This window comes from Pteropus vampyrus, unplaced genomic scaffold, assembly GCF_000151845.1.
Source record: "Pteropus vampyrus isolate Shadow unplaced genomic scaffold, Pvam_2.0 Scaffold702, whole genome shotgun sequence".
In the NCBI taxonomy this organism is placed as follows: Eukaryota; Metazoa; Chordata; class Mammalia; order Chiroptera; family Pteropodidae; genus Pteropus; species Pteropus vampyrus.
In genome coordinates this window covers 333,336-345,185 of record NW_011889483.1, presented here as the reverse complement: position 1 = coordinate 345,185, position 11,850 = coordinate 333,336, and the positions used below count along the sequence as shown (strand labels likewise).

The following is an 11,850-nucleotide window of genomic DNA, read 5'->3' as shown; positions in this document are numbered from 1 at the left end:
TGTTTACATATTTTAAGTGCAGGCTCCCTACTACACTAATGTAACATTCTAAATCTGGGGTCCTATTCCTAGCCACGAGCCTGGATCACAGCCAGACCTGGGACCTACAACTACACATATTGACTAAATATTAAGCCAGGTTGTAGTCAGAGCCTGGTACATGCTGCTAGATACTGGAACCTGGCTGACCAGCCATACAGCCAAGCCACAGCTAAAAAGCAGGAAGATTCCTGTTGAGATTACTAACAAATATTTGCCCATATCTTTAATGCTGCATATCCATAGCATGAAAGGAAAATAGGGAAAAAAAGACTTTAAACTGTATCCTCTACAAGTTAAAAATAAACCCAACTTCTACAGCCATGCAACCCTGAATGTGCCCGATCTCGTCTGATCTCAGAGGCTAAACAGGGTCGGGCCTGGTTAGTACTTGGATGAGAGACCACCTAGAAAGACCAGGTGCTGTAAGCATTTAAAAAATAAAAATAAATTTAAAAAAATTAAAAAAAAAATAACCTAGCTGTTCATTTTACTCTTTATTCCCTATAATCAGTAATTTTTCATAGACACTAAGAAATGGATAAAACCCAATTCCTCAAACACTTAAGATCTTATTCTTTGACTTTGAGAGGAGACCATGTCACTGCCTGTGGTACTTTATTCCTTCTCTAATAAACTTTCCTTTGTTTCTAATCTTGACTTGCTCCTAAATTTTTTCCTGCATGGAGCCAAGGACCCTCTATCAGTGGGCATAGGGCTTGAGTCCCCACTTGGAGGGATTTGTCCTGTCATGCGTCACCATGATAAATTATTATAGTAGAACTATAAATAAGATATTTAATGTTGTTATTGCTATCCTTTAAAAAGAGAGAAAGGAACTTAGACATCTAGGAAGTTTATGACTTTACATTAGAACCTCCCTCTCAATGAGCTCTATATAACCTTCACTGTGTTGCAGGAAGCAACACCTGACAGAGGAAATTAGACGCTCAGACAAATTTGTTAGAGGAAGGAGAATTTAATGCCGGCAGAGCAAGTGAGGCTTTAACTACACCAAAGCATGAGCTCCCCTTGGTTAGATTTCTTACAGCTTATATACCTCTGCAGTGTCCATGTAAGAGGCATGTGATTCCTTTGTCTGATGTTCTATGTGCACCTCCTGACTCAGGAAGGGAGGGAAAGTTTCGAGTGGGGCTGCAAGGGAGAAGGAATTCCCAACCACCAGACCTATCTATTTACAGATCCTTTCTCTTGTCCGTGTGACAAGAGTTTCCAGAGGCCATTCAGAGACCTATAGGATGTGGTTAATCTATAACAGGCTGAGTCAGTCATTTCTGTAAGCCCTTCCCTTTGTATTTCTCAGATGCCTCCTCTCTTACTGAGTCATCCCCTACTTTTAGCATACTTAGTTTATGTTATTTCAGTGGTTATTTATTCTTCCAAGCTAAGAACTTGAAAACTTAAAAAACACCAATATTTCTAATAATCTTCCTATATAATGAGAAAAAGAGAGTAACAACAAATTCCAGCCTGTATTATTTTGGGTTTCATCATTTCTTGTTTATTTAAATTTAAGAATACTTCAACTTCTTAATATGAGGAAGAGGAAGAATGGATCCACTGAATTTTAACTTTACACTGTGACAATCGATCAATATTCTATCAAATGGGAGACAGGGAATTGAAAGTCCCAAACATTTTAACCTTGGCCTTGTGGTGAAAATGCTTATTTGCAGAGTTCTGGGCTTAAATAATCAGCTCTCAGAAGGTGGTCAAGAATGACTCTTATTTCCCTCATTAAAAAGAAACAACACACCCAAAGTGGAATCACTTGTGGTAAGCACCCCTCCCCATGCCCGCCCCCCACCCCTGCCAAGACTTAATACCTAACCTAATTGCAGTTTTGGCATATCTCAGCAGTGGAATTTTAAACTAATCTATCTGGAATTTCTTGGTCAGCACTAGTAAGACAATCTGCCTAATAAGATCCTGCCTTCCCCTAAGGGAAGGTGACTTTGCCTGAAATAATTCACTCTTTAACTTCCTTGTCCCACTCTGTTTTTGCCTGTGAAAATCTTCCATTTTATACAGCTCCTCAGAAAACCTTTATATTTACTAGTTGGGATATTGCCCAATTCATGAATTGTTCATTAAAGCCTATTAGATCTTTATATTTACTCAGTTAAACTTTTGTTCTTTAATGGATTTGATGGCAGCAATAGTGGGATCTGAAGCAAATATTGAAGGACAATGAGAAACACAGATGTAGTACCTTAATACTTCTTTTTGAATTTACTGTTTTTCTTGTCATTAGCAAGGGCTATTGATAAGTTCTTCTCAGTTCTGAGCTCTGCTCTCTTTGCATCTTAGTTCCTTCTCTAACTGGTTTTCCAGACCACAATTCTCCATTTGTATTGGAATCAGTCTACATTCCCTATTCTTTGCTGTTTCCCCAGATTACACATTGGGATTTGTTGGTAGTTATCAACTGGAGTTAGACTGGGTCCAACTTAAAAAATAGAACTGAGTTTGGGATTGACCTGGGTACAACTGAAAAACTGAACTGGGTCCAGGATCTGAATGGGTCCAATTTCAACTGAACTGGGACGATTGGGAGGGCTCTAATGAATAAAATTTTGTTTAAAATAAAGGCTAGTTGCTAATGGGAATCTTAGATGTAAAGAAGAAGATGACGAAGAAGAAGAGGAAGAAGAAGAGGAAGAAGAAGAAGAAGAAGAAGAAGAAGAAGAAGAAGAAGAAGAAGAAGAAGAAGAAGAAGAAGAAGAAGAAGAAGAAGAAGAAGAAGAAGAAGAGAAGAAGAAGAAGAAGAAGAAGAAGAAGAAGAAGAAGAAGAAGAAGAAGAAGAAGAAGAAGAAGAAGAAGAAGAAGAAGAAAAGGAGGAGGAGGAGGAGCAGGAGGAGGAGGAGGAGGAGGACGATGACGAAGATGAAGATGAAGAAGAAAAAAGAGGTAGAGGTGGAAGAGGAGGAGGGAGGAGGAAGAGGAGGAGGAAAAAGAGGAGGAAGAAGAGAAAGAAGAAGAAGAAGCTGCAATCACTGATAGAAACAGGCCAAACATTTAAAGGTTATTCAGGCTGTTAGAGTGCTCTCCACCTCAAGAAAACCCTCGTGATAGGATAAATCAGTCACAGAATGAGTTAAATTGACACTAGGTCATCTACTTACCTCAAAAACCCTTTTAATTTGGTTCTGAGAAACCCAAAAACCTAGCTAAAAGAAATAAGATCCTTAAAATTTACACCTGAATAAAAACTATGGTTCAAGAAGCCATAAAAATTTATAAAACTGCCAAAATATAACCATGTCCCAAGAGCTTGGTAATCATCAGGTGTCTAAAATATGGCCATACAGAAATGTAGCTTGTACCCCATTTGCAGCTAGATATGGCTGAGGGAAATGTGAGTTAACTCCATTTGCAGCAGTGGTTCTACCAAACTGCTGCAAGAACTCAGGGAAATTACAATGACTATTAGAAGAAATGTTCCATATAGATAAGAAATGCACTTAAAAGCAAGGGCTCCCAAATCAAACAAACAAAATGGGATACCTATTTTAAATGGCATGCAAAAGCCACCAAAATTCTCAAATTCCAAATGAGCTTTAATGAAAGATTTGTTGAAAAGGCTAATGGAAAATTAAATACATAATAGATCCTTAAAACAAAAGACTATAAGGCTAATTAAATCCTACTGTTCTCTGTCTCCTGTATTTGTGTACTTATTCTAGTGATCTTGTCTAAATTTCCTTTCTAATCTGAAGAGACTCTTTAACACTTAACCTTTTAAAGTAAGGTTACTCCAGGCAACAGGTGATTTTCTTAAAGTATCTTTTACTCCTTTGTCAAAGACTGAACTAGGGCCACAATTAAAGAATTTCTTAAATCCAGAGGTCATCCTCAAAAGTTTTTGTAAACGGATTACCTCCTGAGCGTACTTGAGAGAGGGAAATAAAATTGTACATTGTCCCTTCCTTTTCAAATACAGACCAATTGATTATTGAGTCTTTCTCTCCCAGGGATACTGTGAAGAGAAAGAAAGATGGCTGTAGTCAGGCTCCTTCTCGATAGTCTTAGCAGCTAGCTTCTAAGGGAAGAAGTGACTCAGCACTTGTCCCCTTATGTAACTATGTGCTCAGCACGCATGCGTGGACTACTGTAATTTGTTTAACTTGTGTATGTAAAGGCACTGGTGCCCTGCGAGGTAGGCTGTACTCTTGCTGGATAAAGAGCTATATTGCAGTTGCCTATGGCTTCCTGCATTTTCTTCCAACTGCCCGAGCCTTGTACCCCTTACCTTGGAACCTCAAACCTGTAGCAACACAAATACCTACTGCATTGTGCCTGTCAAATTTTAAGTCCTTATGTGGGCCCCAGGCCTGGCTGGTCCCAGGTCTGGCTGTGATCCAGGCTCGTGGCTAGGAATAGGACCCTGGATTTAGAATGTTACATTAGTGTAGTAGGGTGCCTGCGCTTAACTCATGTAAGCATGATTCAGCTTATTGTATCATGCATGTGTGGCTGAATGCCACTATTGTTCTCTGACATATGTGGAGCCCATGCAGTCCCCTAGCAGAAGCACGTGCTCCCCGCAATAAAGTTGGTGCCTGCCATTTCATTCTCATGTCGGGCCCCCATGTGTTCTTCCAATTGGGCGTCTCATCACTGAAACCTTCCCTTCTCGATCAGCTCGGCACTGACACCTTAGAACTTGGCTTGGTTTTCTGCCTGTTTGGGACATGCAGGGTTTTTTTTTCTTCTGACTATCTTTGTAAGTGATTCTAGATGTTGTGAAAATAGTATCTTTTGCACTTTCTTTGAGGATACCCCCTAAGTCCATGAGATTGTTTAATACTGCCACAAATATTTACTATTTGTCTCAGCTGAAACCTGACAAGATATTTGATAAGATTATATTGCTTTATGATAAAGCATTTGGCCAAATTGGAAGCTGATATTCAAAGACTATTAGCATTTTCTTTAGGCATTCTTCCCTAAGCTAAATATACCCAGAGGGAAAGAAAAATATTTCAACATAGGTAAATGATGCATCAGAACTTTGGTATTATTATGGTGATAAACCAGTTCTTTGAGGGTCATTGCTTTACAAATTTGATATTCACAGTACCAGAAGTGTGGCTCCAAAAACTGTTCAGAGCACACCAATTCTTTTTACCAAACTCTGGACCTCTCTTATTTATCTCAAAAGGCTTGCAGTTATGGTAAAAATTCTGGTCTTAGGGAACAAATGTCCTTTTAGGAGAAACTTGCATTCTTCTCTGTGTTGAGATGTAAATAAAATGTATTTAGGTTATCTCTTTGAAATACAAACCACGAGAAGGTAATTCTTATCAAAAGTAGCATGAAAGGGGGAAAGTTCATTTAAATAGATCCAACTTTTTTTTTTTAACCAGTGATATTAGCATTATCAAACCCATCTCATGGTTAAAATTTCAGAAATGGAAGCTATTAGATTCTGTTTGCATCCATTTATGTTCGTGTGTGTGTGTGTGTGTGTGTGTGTATGTGTGTGTGCTGTAGATGTGTGGTATTTTCTACCTCCAAATAGTATTGCCAAAATTAATTTATGATAGAGCTTTGTTAAGTTGGCTTAAAGAAAATAAAGCTCATGTAAATTAAATATTCAGAAATAAAACTAAGCCAAATAAATTTCAGGTTTATGTAATTAGAAAAAATATTTGGTATTAAAGCTTTTTTAAGTTTGATAGTTTAATTATGTCAAAGTTTATGACAGAGAACTTAACCTAGACAGAAATCAGTAGGGTTTGTGGGAGGAGCTCTGACATTGTCAGTTCTAAAGGCCCTTCAGGAAGAGTTCTCTGGTTACATGTAATAGTCCCTCTCTTTAACTTTCTCTTCTCTGTAAAAGAACTGGTTGCTTTCTCTTGACTTTTTCTTGCATGTGGCTCAGTATGTCTGTACATATCTGATAGCAATCCTTTCTTTTTTCCAAACAATTATTTTTTGGTGTTGAAATACCTATTCAAATTTATTTACAATCAACAATTAAAACAAACATATCTTTAGAGTTATCATTATTAGGTTAAATATAAATATAATACTTTTATTTTACCTAGGCTTACTAGAGGTCAAATAAGTTCATGTTATATCTGTTACAAAATTTGTCATTAAGAACAATAACAGTATAATGAAATTTTTACATGTAATCTAAACATAGTTGTTAAAAACAAATAAATTAGATAGCTGGAAGTAGAATAGAAAATTTTTAGGTGAACTTTTAAAATAGTTTCCCCAAATCTTTTCAGTAACCTGAAATCTTAAGGTTTTGCTAAGATTAAGCTAAATGATGGAAATTTATTAGATATCTAGATCATTTAAAAAACATTGAACTATTAATTACTGAACATGGATTTATCTACTATTTATCTTATTTCTTTTTAAGAGAAATAAGGTTTCCCATCAAGATGGCAGAGTCAGTAAACATTGTGCTCACCTCTGCCCATGATCACACCAAAACTACAACTAAACTAAAAATCAACCATCATTGAAAATTGCCTGAAATCTAGCAGAACAGATGTCCTATAACTAAGGATATACAGAAGAAGCCACATGCAAAATGGGCTGGTCTCATACCTATGTATGGTGGTTAAAAATTGGGAGGGATATATTGGCTGTGGAGGCTGTGGATATATTGGCCGTGTGACCCTGAGGAGCAAGGGGTCCCAATGGAAGAGGAATTTCCCACTCAATGGCTAACCTTGTAATCAGCTCTTTGTTCTGCTTCTGTAGACATGCTTGCTGCATAGGCCGAAGGGCAAGGTGACTTTGAGATCAACTGAAGATTCACCCTCCCCTTTGCTTGTTCTGTCTAGATAGTAAATATATCCCCTTTGCTTCTTCTGTCTAGATAACAGATGTATCCCCTTTGCATGTTAGCCCTATAAAAGTAAGGTTACCCTTGAGCTTGGGGCCCAGATCTTCAGAGTGCTAGCTCTTCTGGGCCCACCGGTGTAATAAACCTGAGTTCTCCAACTCTCTGAGTGGTGCTTGGTTTCTCATTGGTCTGATTTTTCTGCAACACAACCACACACTATGTCTCCAGCCCAGGGTTCCAGTTCCAGGAAGAGTAGGTCCCACAGATTCTAGCTGTAAAAACCAGCAAAGATTGTAGCTGAGTGAGAAAGAGGGCTTGTGTAATACTAGGTATTCCTCTTAAAGAGCTCACCTGTGAACTTATTCACTGACAGAGTTGCTCTGAGATCCAGTGCTGAGGCAGAAGCTCGAAGGCACCAGGGACATATGAAACTATCTGGCTTCAGGGGAAGGGCTGAAGGCCAGCTTTCTCCCAGACATAAGTATTAGCAGAAGCCATTGTTCCTTTGTTGAGCCCACCCTTCACCTAGTCATCATGCACAGTAGGGCACCATATCTGGGTCTCCATCAACCTAGCAAATGCCATTCACCCCACCCTGGTGACTCCCTGAGACCCCAACCCACCCAACTTGTGGGCCCAGTAAAGCCTTTCAGTGGTTTTTCCATACAAATGGGCTGTCTTGGCTCATGTTGTGGGCTTTCCTAAAATATCTCAAAGCTTCACAACCCTCAAACAAGCAGAATCTGACTTTAACACCCCCCGTACCTCTTGGTAAGTAGCCCTAAGCCAGGCACTAGCAGCGGCCAGCTTCAGATTGCAGCTTAGCCTCTCCTAGGCACCTCTAAACCCAGAAAAAGTGGCAAGCATCTTAAGATCACTTTATATCTCATATCAAGTGGCCCTGGGCAAAGCACAGGCAGTGGCTGACCTTGGCCTTCGTGAGAGCACCTCCCAAGAGATACCGGAACCAACACAACTGGTGGCCACCTTCAGACCACCCCAGAGCACCACACAACTATCCTGACAAATGACATAAAAATGCAGACAGGGTGGGCACCAGGGCCCCGCTAAAGAGAATCTTGTTCTGTAGGGTCAGCTCCTGAATAACAGCTCCTCCACTGTAGTCACAGTGAGACCTCACAACCAATCAATGTGAGGGTCAATTCCTTTCAGTGAGACCTCACAACCAATCAATGTGAGGGTCAATTCCTCTATATCAGGGGGCACACACAGCCTACACAAGTGACACTCGTGGGGCACCAGGATTAGGTGACCAGGGAGACTAAGCCACTGGGCCCTATAGGACACTTACTATAAAAGGTCACTTTACCAAGACTGGGAAACATAGTACCTCTACCTAATACACAGAAACAAACATAGGGAGGCAGCCAAAATGAGGAGACAAAGAAGCATGTCACAAACAAAAGAACAAAACAAAGCTCCAGAAAAAGAACTAAACAAAATGGAGACAAGCAATCTACCAGATCCAGAGTTTAAAATACTGGTTATAAGGATGCTCAGTGATCTCAGTGAGAATGTCAACAAAGAGATAGGAAACATAAAAAGGGAGATAGAAAACATAATAAAACAAAACAGTCGGAAATGAAGAATAGCACAACTGAAATAAAGAATACATTAGTGGGAATCAACAGAAGAGTATATGAAGCAGAGAATTGCATCAACGATTTGGAAGTTAAGGTAGCAGAAAATAACCCTATCAGAACAGCAGAAAGAAAAAGGCATTTAAAAAGTGAGAATAGTTTAAGGGGCCTCTGAGACAACATCAAAGGTATCAACATTTGCATCATAGGGGTACCAGAAGGAGAAGAAAGAGCAAGGAATTGAAAATCTATTTGAGGAAATAATAATTAAAAACTTACCTAACTAGGTGATGAAATAAACCAGGTAATGTAATAAGCCCAGGAAGCACATAGAGTTTCAAGCAAGGTGGACCCAAAGAAACCCACACTAAGACACATCATAATTAAAATGCCAAAGGTTAAAGACAAAGAGAGAATCTTAAAAGCAACAAAACAAAGACAGTTACTTACAAGGAACTTCCATAAGACCGTCAGCTGATTTCTCTACAGAAACTTTGCAGGCCAGAAGGATTGGCACGAAATATTCAGAGTGATGAAAAATAAGGATCTACAGCCAAGATTATTCTACTAGCAAAGCTCTCATTTAGAATCAAAACACAGATAATGAGCTTCTCAGACAAGAAAAAGCTAAAGGAGTTCATCACCACCAAACCAGTACTACAAGAAATGTTAAAGGAACTTCTTTAAAAAAGAGAAAAAAATGAAAAAATATGAATAAGAAAATGACAATAACTACAAATCTATTAACAACTACTTATAATGTAAATGAATTAAATGCTTCAATTAAAAGACATAGGGTGCTGAATAGATAAGAAACAAGTGCCTTACATATGCTTTCTTCTAGAGACTCAATTCAAATTGAAAGACACACAGACTGAAATTAAAGGGGTGGAAAAAGCCATTTCATGACAATGGAAACAAACATACAAAAATATCTGGGATAGTGATACTTATACCAGATAAAATTGCCTTTAAAACAAATGCTATAACAAGAGACAAAGAAAGACCCGGTTATTTCAATTCTGGGTATTTGTTTTGAAGAAACCCAAAACACTACTTTGAAGAGATGTGCATTTATATGTTCAATTCAGCATTATTTACAATAGCCAAGATCTGGAGGCAATCTGGACATCTGTCAATGGATGAATGAATAAAGAATTGGTACGTATATACAATGGATTGTTACTCAGCCATAAAAAAGAATGAAATCTTGCCATATACAACAACATAGATGGCCCTAGAGGGTATTGTGCTAAGTGAAATAAGACAGAGTAAGACAAATACCATATGATTTCACTTATATGTGGAATCTAAATTAAAAAATAAAGAAGTAAAGGGACAAACAAAACAGAACCAAACTAATAGATACAGAGAACATTTCGATGGTTGCCTGATGGAAGGGGGATGGGTGTGAGTTAAATAGGGGAAGAGATTAAATAATACAAATTGGTAGTTACAAAATAGTCATGGGAGTGTAAAATATAGCATAGTTAATATCGACAATAATATTGTAATAACTATGGTGTCAGATGGGTACTAAATTTATTGGGGTGATCACTTATTAAGTTATATAAATGTCTAATTACTATGTTTACATCTGAAAATAATATATGTCAACTGTAATTGAAAAATAAAAAGTTGTTTATAAAAAAGACAAACTAAAGATACTTAGGTCTATTAATAAGCACATTTTGTGCAATGTTGACAAATTTTCTATGAGAAAGCACATTTCTAGAAATTATAAAAGTTTATAAGTCTGCCATCCACAGATTTCTAATGTAAAAAATGGTTCACTAGGAATTAATGGTTTTTAAGAATTGAGAATTCTAACATATGTAATTAAAGCTACTAGAAATCATGAAGGAAACATCTCTGTATGCAGGGTAAGAAGCATGTGTATTTTTGGTAAAAAGCACAATGAATAAAATAGATTTTTATTGTTGTTGTTGTTGAAGGAAAGAAAAGTAATGTTGTCCTAAAATAAAGTTGGCTATTTTAGAACAGTCAGGAGGGAAAAACATAGGATAAAATATGAATAAAAAAAAGTTGTAGATTTGTGGAAATGGAAGCTTGGGAAAGGAATTTTATGCATGGTAAAGTTGAAGAGGATTGAATAAATTTGTTATAAAGGTCCTAAAAATAAGCTTTAGTAATGTACTTATGTAGAAATAAACCTTAATTTTCTTTCATCTGCTGAAAGGACAAGTTTTTTTTTTTTTTTTTTTTGATTGTTGGCCTGCTCTGAATAGAAAACGGGAAACAAAGATTTTCTTTACCATTTAAGTAACTGCCTAGAAGAAACAAATATCTTGTGTCTTGTCAAAATAATTACCTATGTTCTATGTTGTCTTTATCAGGTCTTTGACTACTTAAGTAAATCTAGTTCTCTTGATATTAGAAGAGCTAAGTTTTGCTCAGAACTCTGTAATCTTATTTATTTGCTTGTGAAATCTTGAATTGTCATAGGTTAAATAGATAATTAAGTATTTTTCATAGTAACCTATGATCCTATTTGACCAAATGTTTTAAAACCTTTTGACATTTTTGAAAAAGTTCCAAAAATCAAATTCTAAATGAAGACTTTTTGACCTTGAACTAACTTTGGAATTTTTAAGAGGGTCCCTGGAATATCTTGAAATATCTGTTCGCTCTCCTTATAAAAAGGGAAATGTTAAACTAATTAGGCTTATTCGATACATGAAATTACATGGGAAGTATTGCGGGTCTTGGGGACCACAACTCTGAAGTGCACTCCAAACATTGAGAGTTATCCCGCTTATAGTTAACATAATAATCTCCCTGACACATTGTATTTTTTTCATAAGCTTTAAATACATGTTTTAAGACACTGACCACCAAGCAAATGATCTCCCTAAGACTGCAACATGAGAAAAGGAATGAAGAGAATAACCAACTTAAAAATTTCGAACCTAAAATCATAACCTGCACACAAAGATTAAGCAAAAAACATTATGGCCTGTGACTGTCACACAGAGAATAAATGAAGGCTGTGAGAATTGAAGTGCAGTAGTTGAGAGTGGCAATAATACTTTAAATATTTTTCTTTTTTTTTTTCTTTTCTTTTGCCTTAAATTTTTATCACATCTCTGAGTTAGGCCGAGAGTTTGTTCAAAAGAGGACTTGTTAAAAAGAAAGAGCCAAGCCACAATGGAGTCCCTTGTGGTAAGCCCCATCAAAACTTAATACCTAACCTAATTGCAGTTTCAGCATTTCCCAGGAGTGGAATTTTAAAACAATCTGGAATTTCTCGGTCAGCACTAATGAGGTAATATGCTTGATAAGATCTCCTTCCCTAGGAAAGGTGACCTTGTCTGAAATAACCTATTCTTGTAACTTCTTTATTCCACCCTTTTCTGC

The 11,850-nt window shown here is 37.2% G+C and overlaps 1 pseudogene; it reads left to right on the top strand.

Moving 5' to 3' along the window:
* The first annotated feature begins 352 nt into the window (after positions 1–352).
* Positions 353–471, top strand: LOC111733948 (annotated as a pseudogene).
* Positions 472–11,850: the final 11,379 nt, after the last annotated feature.